The sequence below is a fragment of the Sarcophilus harrisii genome, chromosome 4 (genome assembly GCF_902635505.1).
Source record: "Sarcophilus harrisii chromosome 4, mSarHar1.11, whole genome shotgun sequence".
Classification (NCBI taxonomy): domain Eukaryota; kingdom Metazoa; phylum Chordata; class Mammalia; order Dasyuromorphia; family Dasyuridae; genus Sarcophilus; species Sarcophilus harrisii.
This window is the reverse complement of record NC_045429.1, coordinates 362,534,842-362,545,833: the sequence shown is the minus strand read 5'-3', so window position 1 is coordinate 362,545,833 and position 10,992 is coordinate 362,534,842. Positions and strand designations below refer to the sequence as shown.

At 34.6% G+C, this 10,992-nt stretch overlaps 1 pseudogene; it reads left to right on the top strand.

Annotated features, from left to right (window-relative positions):
• Nucleotides 1–261: 261 nt before the first annotated feature.
• Nucleotides 262–3,670, top strand: LOC116423357 (annotated as a pseudogene).
• The last annotated feature ends 7,322 nt before the right edge of the window (nucleotides 3,671–10,992 follow it).

Sequence of the window (10,992 nt, the reverse complement as noted above, 5' to 3'; positions counted from 1 at the left end):
GCTTGCTTAAAATGGTACAAGTATTCAGTGATAGAAGTAAATTTAAACTCAGATACTAGGGCTTCACATCTATCACTCTATTTCTAGGGAAAGAGGGGAGGATCATATCTAGAATCCAACTTTATTATCTTTCATTTCTCATTATAGAATTATAGAATTTCAAAATCCTAAAAGGTTGTATTAAAATTTTGGAATTGTACTGAACCCCCCCCCCCAAAAAAAAATTATTTGTTATGCCTGAAAGGCAATACAGGTCCTGGTTAATATGAATAATTAATCCCATGAAGTGGCTGCATTATTTGAATTTTCATTGCATGCTTCTATTGGGCTGGAATGAAATTATCAGGATGATCAAATTTTGATCTCAGTAAAAAATATGAAGTGAATCATTAAAGAGTTATTTATGGAACATTTGGCAAAGGACTTATTGATTACAAAGAACTAGGTTAGTTTCATTAAGAACAAATTTTGTCAGTTGAACCTTGTTTGCTTTTTTATGGATCAGAAGGATCCTATAGATATAGTTTACCCAAATTTTAGCAAAATTTTTGATAAATCATCTGATGGTATTCTTGTTCTGAAGATGGAGTGATGTAGATTAGAATATAGTACTTTTAGATAGATTCAGGATGGTTTTTATAACTGAACTCATGAATAATCACTATCAGCTTGGCAAGAGGTTTATATTGTAGTATCCTAGAGAATTGTTCTTGGTCCTGTGCTGTTTGATATTTTATCAGTGATTTGCATCAGAACACTGAAACTATGTTCATTAAATTAGAAGATGAATAAAACTGGAAGGGATAGATACTATACCGGATGACTGAATGACTCAAGAAGAACTTGACAGCCTATAATACTGAACTAAAGCTACACAATACAATTTAATAGAGCTAAATATAAAGTCTTCCATGTGAGTTACAAAGAAATATTTCATAAGCACAAAAGGTGAAAAGCATGGCTATGCAGAGGCTTGTATGTAAGAGGCTTTATAATTATAGATGATGAACAGCTCAGTATAAATCAACAATATGAAATAGCAACTATAAAAGTAGTATGATTTTGGGCTAGTTTCCTGCAGTGAAGGAGAAAGGAAATAAGTCAGCTAGTAGGTAGCCAAATGAGAATAACCAGAAAAGTGAAGGGTCTAGAGTAATGTGACAATTACTTCAAGGAAAAGAGTATGTTTAGAATAAAGAAGGAAAGATCCAAAGAAGACATCATAATCATCTTCAAATATTTAAATAGTTAATCCACGTAAGAGTGATCAGATTTGTTGAGTTTATTGCCAGAAGATTCTTGAAGCCTACTTCAGTGAAATGCAGACTATGTCAGGGTCTGCCAAACTGCAAAGCTTTTGAGTGCAATACCAACAGTAGTCTTTATACACTTTCTGAGGACCAGAATACCTAAATATCATCAGATCTTCAATAGCAAGCAAGCTGTTTGGCAATGAATTCTTTGATCATGGAAACTGTGAAATGAAGAAAAATGTCAAATTGTTCTTTGTCCTATGTGTCATTCTCTTAAACTACTGATATAATGGTGTCAGAGTGATGTAAAATGGACTAGAGTATGTTAAGAATTACACAGTTATTAGATTTTTTTATAAATATTAACCCAGCTATTGAACCGTTATATGTAATATCCTTGTCCAATGAATAATGAACAAATTTACCACTAGAAAAACTGAATCATATAATACAAGAAATGACAAGACAGTTGAAGCAAAATGAAGGCTAGCTTTCATATTCTTCTCAGAAAAGTAAATAAAGAAATTTGTAGTTACAAAATAAGCAAATTTAGGCACAAGGCTAAAAAAATATCCTAACAATGTAAGCTATATAAAATATAATGGAATTTCTTTCTTTTCACTGAAAGGATTTTAATAAAAAGACTGGGTAACTACTTGTGAGATACATTGTAGCAGGGATTTATTAGTGAATATTGGATTGGATTCAATAAATTCTGAAGTCCTTCCAATTTTGACATTCATCTATACTATGATTCTGCAACAACAGGATAAGGAACAGGCTATACTGCCAATTGACAGGCTTTGGCTTGGTATGCATTTATCTGATGCCTGGGGTAACTGTTCTGGATGGGAATAAAGCTGGTTCCCAAGACAGGGTTATTATGCACAGCTTCTGCTTACCAAACTCATAGTAAGAATCTTTCAGTATATTGATATTTCAGCACCTTAAAGACTAAAACTATGCTTTAAGTACCAGGGGGCTGCCTTTCTTCCCTGCTTGTATTTCTTTAGGAGCCTGAATTTCCCACCTATTCCTCAAAATCATGTCCCGGAGTATTCTCATACCTTTTCTAAAAGTATTTATATTCTTTGTTCCTTTATTTATTGCTTCCAAGTGTTGAAACTTCAACTACCCCTATAATAAATAACAAATAAAGCAATTCCCAAATGAGAAATAATCCTGTATCCTTTGATGCTACTGCAACCCTGATTCCATATCCAACAGGAAGTTTTGGAAAATAATTTGCACATTATTGGTGTTGTCTTGACTGGTGCGGATAAAAACTTTCATGAATCAGATCTTTACATAGGAAGAGCTGAGAGAGTCAGTGCTAGACATCTCAGAACAGCTGTTTGATCCAAGGCCCTGCCCCAGAACCTAACTGAGAAGAAGCTACCACTGCACTTTTTGATCATCATTATTCTTGAGAGATTTTCTTTCTCAGGCAGGTAAGCATTGTCTATAGTTGCATCTGAAATTTGTTATGGGGGAGAAGGCTTTGCAAACATAAATCAGAGGAATGCTTTATTTGGGATAAAGGAATTGTTTTGGATTTTATATTGTTGATTTAATATATAAGGAAACCTATTTTTGAATTATGTATATCTTGACTTTTTTTTTTCTGTATTCCCAAGATTCCTATATGATCCTGACACCACTTCTAATGAACCCTGAAGAAGATCCTGAAGGTCTTTACTGTGTACCTAAAGTCTACACTGACCTGATAAGAAGCTGGAGCCTTTTCTCCTATGCTACTCCCTCAACTTATACTGAGATGTTCCTGTTTAAGAGAGGGGTGGGATACATGCTTTTGGAGAGGGACATAGGGAGGCATTATTCCAGGTCCTAGAGACCACTCCTGCTTTAATTCACTTCTGTGCCATGTGAGAGTCAGTCAAGCACAGCTGAACTCTGAGTAGATGGGAAGCCTATGGTCAGAAAGGCCCTAAAACAGCATACTCTCTGGGGATTGAGCTAAATATTATCCTTGGGGAAGAGCAGGATTCTTTTTTTGGGGGGAGGGTTTGATAAAATTCAGTTCCAGGTGTGTCACATTGGAGATGTATTCATGTGGGACTTTATGTGTTGTCACCAGGGGAGATTAATACTGTGTATTTTGGTGGAGTCCTAGATTGGAGGGGGCTAAACTTTGAGAAAAAGGACTATATGGTCATTAAGCCTCAGCTATGGGCACAAGCCCCTGTTATTCTTTGGAATCCAGGCTTTTCAGTTCACTCCTTCTTGCTTCAGAAAAAGTTCTGATTGTATAAACACACACATGGACACACGCATGTATGCATGCATACACATATCTATGTACACATGTGTTTCTTACATACATGCCAGCAAGCTATATACCTGAATCTATTTGTATATATGCACACATACACAATAAGAATACATAAATGTATATGTATATATCTGTACAAAACATGTATATGTATCTATCTATGTATATATATAGACACCCATATGTGTAATATATATATATATATATATATATATATGTGTGTGTGTGTATAAAAATGTAAGTGTATAAATATGTATGTGTTTTTTAGAGAGACAGAGACAAAGTGAGTAGAGGTGATAGTGAGAGGGGAGGAGTGTGTGTGAGAAGGGTATTTGAGATTGTATGTGTAAGAGAGAAAGGTATGTGTGCGTGTGAGAGAGAGGGATACACATATGTACACCTGTGTATAAGAAAGGTGTATGTGTGTGTGTATGTAATTTTGTATATATATATATATATATATATATATATATATATATATATACACACACATAGACTATGCCATCTTCATATTTCCACACTTGCTCAGCTCTCTTCTCCTGAAAGACAACTTTTATATACTGTGAAGACTACTTCACTCTGCTCTATAAGGACTTTTACTTTTCTGTGCATATGAATATTTTAAGTTTTGCATAGCCGGGCAAAGGTCAGCACCTCTCTAGTGATCATATACAAGGAATTTTCAAAGTATAGGTAATGTCTTATTAGAACCAAGGCAGAAGTTTAAGCTGCAATGTAAGGGTAATTAGGGCACTTTGGGCAGATTTTCCCACTGGCATCAGTGGCATCCTAAAATTATTAGAGCTGAAGGTGGGAATAGTCAAGGTCATCTAGTTCAGATCTCCTGATTTATAGATGAAATCTAAGGTTTAGAGTAAGGAATCTTTGGTTGAAGATTACACAGATTATTTTTTGACAGTATCAAGTCAGAGGATCATTTGGAAAATAGATAAATAAGGGACACCAGGGGCCTTCTAGTCAAATTCTTTCATTTTCTTAAGGAAGTTAATGATTTACTAAATGTCACTGAGGTGATAATTGGTAAAGACAAATATAAACATAATCCAGTGACTCCAAATCTATTACTCTGTTTCTGTATGAGGGAAGATGAGTCTAAAATTCAAATCTCCTGATGACTCCCCATCTTATACTTTTAATATAAAACCTTTTATCCTATGAGTTCAAAACCCTCAGTTTTGTTGGAAGGGGGTCCTGAGATTAGCCCACACAATCCAAAATCCCCTTCACTCTGAGGCCCATTAAAATAGGCTATCTAGAAAGCTAAAAAGAAAGAGAATAAAGGAAGGCATTTTAATTTAATCTTGTAGTTCTTCTACTAGCCTTCTTGCTTGTTTTGTATTATGTGAACGAAGTCTTTAAGTAGAGGCATCTAGATGGCACAGAAGTTAGAGCACTGTATTTGAAATTAGGAAAACTCATCTTCTTGAGCTCAAATCTGACCTCAGACTCTTACTAGCTGTGTGAGCCTGGGCAAGTCACTTAATCCTATATGCCTTAGTTTCCTTATCTGTAAAATAAACTGAAGAAGGAAATGGTAAACCACTAGTATCTTTGCCAAGAAATTGGGATCATGAAGAATTGAAGACTGAAATGTCTGAATCACAACAAAAGCTATAAGTATCTAAAAGCTTAAAAATGAAAGTTCAGCCACTCATCTTCCTGTTCTCATATTCAGGGAAAGAGTTAGGATAATTCCAACTAGGAAGGCTCATTTTTTTTTTCATTGGTGAAAACAAAATATCTCAAGAAGAAGAAGTTTAAGCTACCTTGCCTATCAACCTTTCAACTGTTGATTTCAATATAGTCATTACCAACCTATCATTAAAAAATCTAAACCTTGACTTGTCATAGACTATTCTATAATTACCCACCACCCCAGAGGAACTCTGCTGGTTGCAGCAGTTCTAATTGAGAGAAAGTCACTTAGAGGCAAGATAGGTTGGAGGTGGTTTTTGAAGTTTAAAGGGGAGTTTGGGATAACCAGAGGGTAACATAAAGGTACAGTACTAGAATCTAGTTAGCCCAAAACATCTATTATAATCCTGCTAAATCGCAGACCTTGTGTAATGCTGGGTTAAAAGCCCCCACTCTTGTGGGAGAGACAACATGCAAATAACTATGTAAAAATAAAACAACCAAGGTAAATTAGAGATAATCAGTAGAGGGAAAGCATTATGATTAAGGAGAATTGGGAACAGCTTCCTGTAGAAGGTGGGATTTTTGGTGGGACTTGAAGGAAGACAGGGAAAACAATAGATGACAATGAGAAAAGAGAAAACTCCATGAATAGGGGCCTTCCAGGGGAACTTCCTACAGTTAAGAAATGGTGTACCTTGCTCAAGAAACAGCGAGAAGGGTGATGACACTGGAATAAAGAGTAGGTGGTATCATATGTGGAATTTAACAAAAAGATAAAATGAGGCACATTTCTCCAAGCAAGATAACATTTTATTAACAGGAACATCCTTCCTAACAATGAAAAAGTCAGTGACCCTGTCTTTGGTCAAAGATCCTAAGCAAAATATGCTCCCCTTTTGTAGAACAAAGACCAGAACAGGGTAAGTGATGTCACAGGGCTGAGGGATACATGATTGGTTATAGATTTGAAGCAATATGACTGGTTGGAAGTTTGATAATGAAGAGCTAGGAATGAACCCTTTCTTTCTTAAGACTAAAAAATGCTTGTTGTTTTGAGTTCAGATGTAAGATAGCTATTCAGGTTGTTTGGAGAGCAAACTAGGTATTCTTGAAGGATAGCTTGGTGGTGTAATATTACTCTCAACTCTTTGAGTTTATACACATCCCTTAAAATCAGCTAATTCCTTGGGATAAGAACAGAACAATAATTAGCAGAAGAGCTAGATTTTTTAAAAAAATTAACCCATTAAGGATCAGTTGAATCTCTGAACTGAGTTCAGAGACAAAGAACCATGATTTAAGTAGTTATAGGAAAAAAGCAGTTAGTGGAAAAAATCAATTGTAACTGGGATCAATTAAAATGATATAAGATAATTTTTAATTTTCTTAAGTGGTAGTGTATAGATATAAGACAACAGGAAGAGAGTAGGCAATTATAAAGGACTTTAAAAGGCTGAACAGAAAATTTTCTGTTTGGTCCTGGAGATGATAGGGAGCCACTAGAGTTTATTGTGTATATGTATGTTTGAGGGCTGACATGGTCAGACCTGCATTTTAGGAGAATCTTTTTTTAATTAAAGCTTTTTGTTTTCAAAACATATGCATGGATAATTTTTCAACATTGGCCCTTGCAAAACATTGTGTTCCAAAATTTCCCCCCTTTCTCCCCACCCTTCTCCCCTAGATGGCAAGTAATCCAATATATGTTAAACATGTTAATATATATGTTAAATGCAATATATATACACACATATTCAACAATTATATTGCTGCACAAGAAAAAACAGATCAAAAAGGAAAAAAATGAGAAAGAAAACAAAATGAAAGTCAACAACAACAAAAAGAGTGAAAATACTATGTTGTGATCCACACTCATTTCCCATGAAATGCGTATAGATGGCTCTCTTAATTACAAGATCATTAGAACTAGCTTCAATCATCTCATTATTGAAAAGAGCCACATCCATCAGAATTCATCCGATGATGAATATACAGTGATGAATATCTGCTCATTTCATCTAACATTAGTTCATGTAAATCTCTCCAGGCCTCTCTGAAATCATCCTACTGATTATTTCTTACACAACAATATTCTGTAACATTCATATACCATAACTTATTTAGTCATTCTCCAATTGATGGGCATCCACTCAGTTTCCAGTTTCTTGTCACTACAAAAAGGGCTGCCACAAACATTTTTGCATGTGTGGGTCCCTTTCCCTCCTTTAAGATCTCTTTGGGATATAAGCCAGTAGAAACACTCCTGGATCAAAGGGCATGCACATTATGATAGCATTTGATAGCCTTTGGGGACAGTTCCAAATTGCTCTCCAGAATGGTTGAATCAGTTCACACCTCCACTAACAATGTATCAGTGTCTCAGTTTTCCCACATCCCCTCCAACTTTCATCATTATATTTTTCTGTCATTTTAGCCAATCTGAGAGATGTGTAGCAGTGCCTCAGAGTCATCTTGATTTGCATTTAATTTGCACTGATCAATAGTGATTTGGAGCACCTTTTCATATGACTAGAAATGGTTTCAATTTCTTCATCTGAAAATTGTCTGTTCATATCTTTTGACCATTTATCAATTGGAGAATGGCTTGAATTCCTATGAACTGAGTCAATTCTCTCTATATTTTGGAAATGAGCCCTTTATCAGAACCCTTGAATGTAAAAACTTCCTGAGTTTATTGCTTAGGAAGATCTTTTTAAAGCATTCATGTTGAAGCAGACTCTAGTTGGGATGGAGGTGGGCCTGATTCAGTCTCATCTGGGTTTCTTCTATCTCCCTGGTTTCCATTCAGACTTCTTGTGACTTCTCTATAACTTCTTTTACTGTTCACTTCTATTTGGTGTTGATAGCTTTTTTCAGTTCCCCTTTAGGCTATAGTGAATTCTGGTATAAGCAGGCCAAAGAGAAGAGGTAAGGGGCCAGTTGTAGTCAAGGACACAACTTTTATTGACCTCTTTCCATAGAGCAGTATATTATAATGGAATGAGGATGATGGTGAATATATGGGTTCACACTTGTAGTTGTGAGACCAGTGCCAAGTTATTTAATCTCTCTTAGCTGCAAATTCATCATTTATAAAATGGATATAATAGTATTGGTGAGACTTGAACATTTTATAATATTTAAAGTGCTATGGAAATGTGATCTAAATAACAATACTTAGCATTTAAATAGGACTTTAAGATTTACAAAGAACTTCACAAATATTATTTTATTTAATACTCACAACAACCCTAGGAGGTAGGTGCTATTCTTTTTATAGAGAAGAGACTAAGTAGCTTGCCTAGGGTCCTACAGCTAATAAATATCTAATACTAGATTTGACCTCAGGTCTTCCTAACAGCAGGTTTGGTAGTCTAATTACTTGAGGCATCTACCTGTTCAATAGTAATAACATTTAAAAATTTATTTTTATTTCCAAATTCTCTCCCTCCTTTCATTCCCTTCCCCACCCATTGGGAAGGCAAGAAATACAATACCCACCATACATATGAAATCATGCAAAAACATTTCTATATTAGCCACATTGGGAAAAGAAATCAAGGAAAAATATGCTTTAATCTTTGCTCAGAGTCTGAAAGCAATAGCTAAGTGCAATTTCTAATAGTAATAACAACAGCAATTTCTTTTGCATCGTTATCATGACCAGTCACTAAGCCCTTTTGTTCTTCTAATCTCTAGTAGCTCCAGTTTTTATAACTATAAAATGAATATACTAATATTTGTACAAACCACTTCATAATATTGTTTTGAGAAAAGCACTCTGCAAATTCCCCCAAATCATAGGAATATCTTAATCAAAATATTAGCAGAAACATTTTGACTATATCCCAAATACTTTAATATTTCTCTCAATATTAATAATATTGAGGTTTTCTAAAACCTCATGTAGTTCACACCAAAATCAGATGTACAAGAGTTCTCCAAGGGCATTGGAAGAAAAAGATATTTAGTGGCCTCAGACTCCCACCACTGCATTGTTGTCCTATCAAGGGGTCCTCTCTGGCTCTCTTTCTCTTTCCAACATATACAGCTCATATCTGTAGTATGAGAAGCTACCTCACCATTACCAGAGGACAATTGGCTCTTCCATTTTACCCACCTATCAATAGGTAATCCCAGGGTGACAAAGATAATATAATCTTCACAGGAGTAATTGGAAGACTTGTAGGCTTCCTGTTCCTAAGATTCTACTGATCTATTTTTCCTTCTGAGCTAATAACCAGACATAAATTGGGTTTCCCACAAAGGATTTTACTAGTGATTAAACAAAATTAGAAATTTTACAAAATGCATTATCTATTCCTAATAAAAACTCTAAGGAACATAGGAATAAATGTAATTTTTCTCAAAATAAGTAACATGTATCTAGAAAATACAGCAAATGAAGAGAAGTTCATAGTAAAAAATTGATAAGGTGTATATCCCAAGAATTTTATCACTAAATTTACTTTAATCTTTTATGTCTGGCATAATTTCCTAGGGTAATTAGCTCTTTCTTACATCTATCTAATACTAGATTTGACCTCAGGTCTTCCTGACAGCAGGTTTAGTAGTCTAATCATTTGAGGCATCTAACTGTTCAATAGTAATAACATTTAAAAATTGTTTATTTTTATTTCCAAATTCTCTTCCTCCATTCCTTTCTCCAACCATTGGGAAGTCAGGAAATATAATACCCATCATACTTATGAAGTCATGCAAAAACATTTCCATATTAGTCACATTGGGAAAAGAAATCAAGAAAAAAGTTGGGTTTCCCCACATAGAATTTTGCTAATCACCAAAGAAAGTAAGGTAAATGAAAAGAAACTCTTAGCACAAAACTGATAAAAAGTTGATTCTAGGAATAAAAAAATTACTTTAATTCTATTTAATGGGCCTGGTAAGACACCTATCATCTGGATCTAAAGAACATTTTAGATGTTCTCCCCAGTTGATGGGCATCCTTTCAATTTCCAATTCTTTACCACTATCACAAGAGCCACTATAATTATATATAACTATAACTATATATAGCTACATAACTATAACTATAACTATATAACCTTTTCTTCCTTGGATCTCTTTGGGATACAGACCTGACATTGTTATTCCTGGGTTAAAGTGGACTGTTTTGTAAACTTTCCTGAATATTCCCAGCATAATATTATTGACAAGAAATCATCAAACTTCTTGAAGAATTCTAGTACTTCCCAAATGAAGCTCATTCTATACTTTAATAATTCTTAAGTATTTTTTCCTCCATTGAGTATTTCCATTTTTACAATTCTATCTTCCACTTTGGATCAAATAGAATAATTCCAATGAAAACCCCTGGATCGTGAGTGAAAGGATATCAGTTCAAAACCTGAGTTCCTCTCTTGTCAATATTTTTTCCTAAAATGAATGCCAAAGGAAGCAAAATATTTTAGATCTAGCTTGGATGTCATTAACATCAGTCAGGATATTACCTCCCTTCTTTGAGATACTGTGGCTCTTACTATGACTCAATTTTCACATTAAGCTTTTTGTTTGGATAAGAAGAAAAGCAATCTGGTTTGCTTTAAACATCTCAGGACAAAGGTTGACAGCTTTACCATATTTCTACCCCAGTCCTCTGATATTGCTATGTGAAGATCTAACAAAATTTGCATGGACTTGATATTAACTGTTAGGGCATAATGAGAAATTTAAAAAAATTCATCTCAAAAGAAATATCAATCAATTCTGTGGTAATTTTTGAAGGGAAAAATCAATTGACAAAAAGAACTTCTATATAGGGTTCTT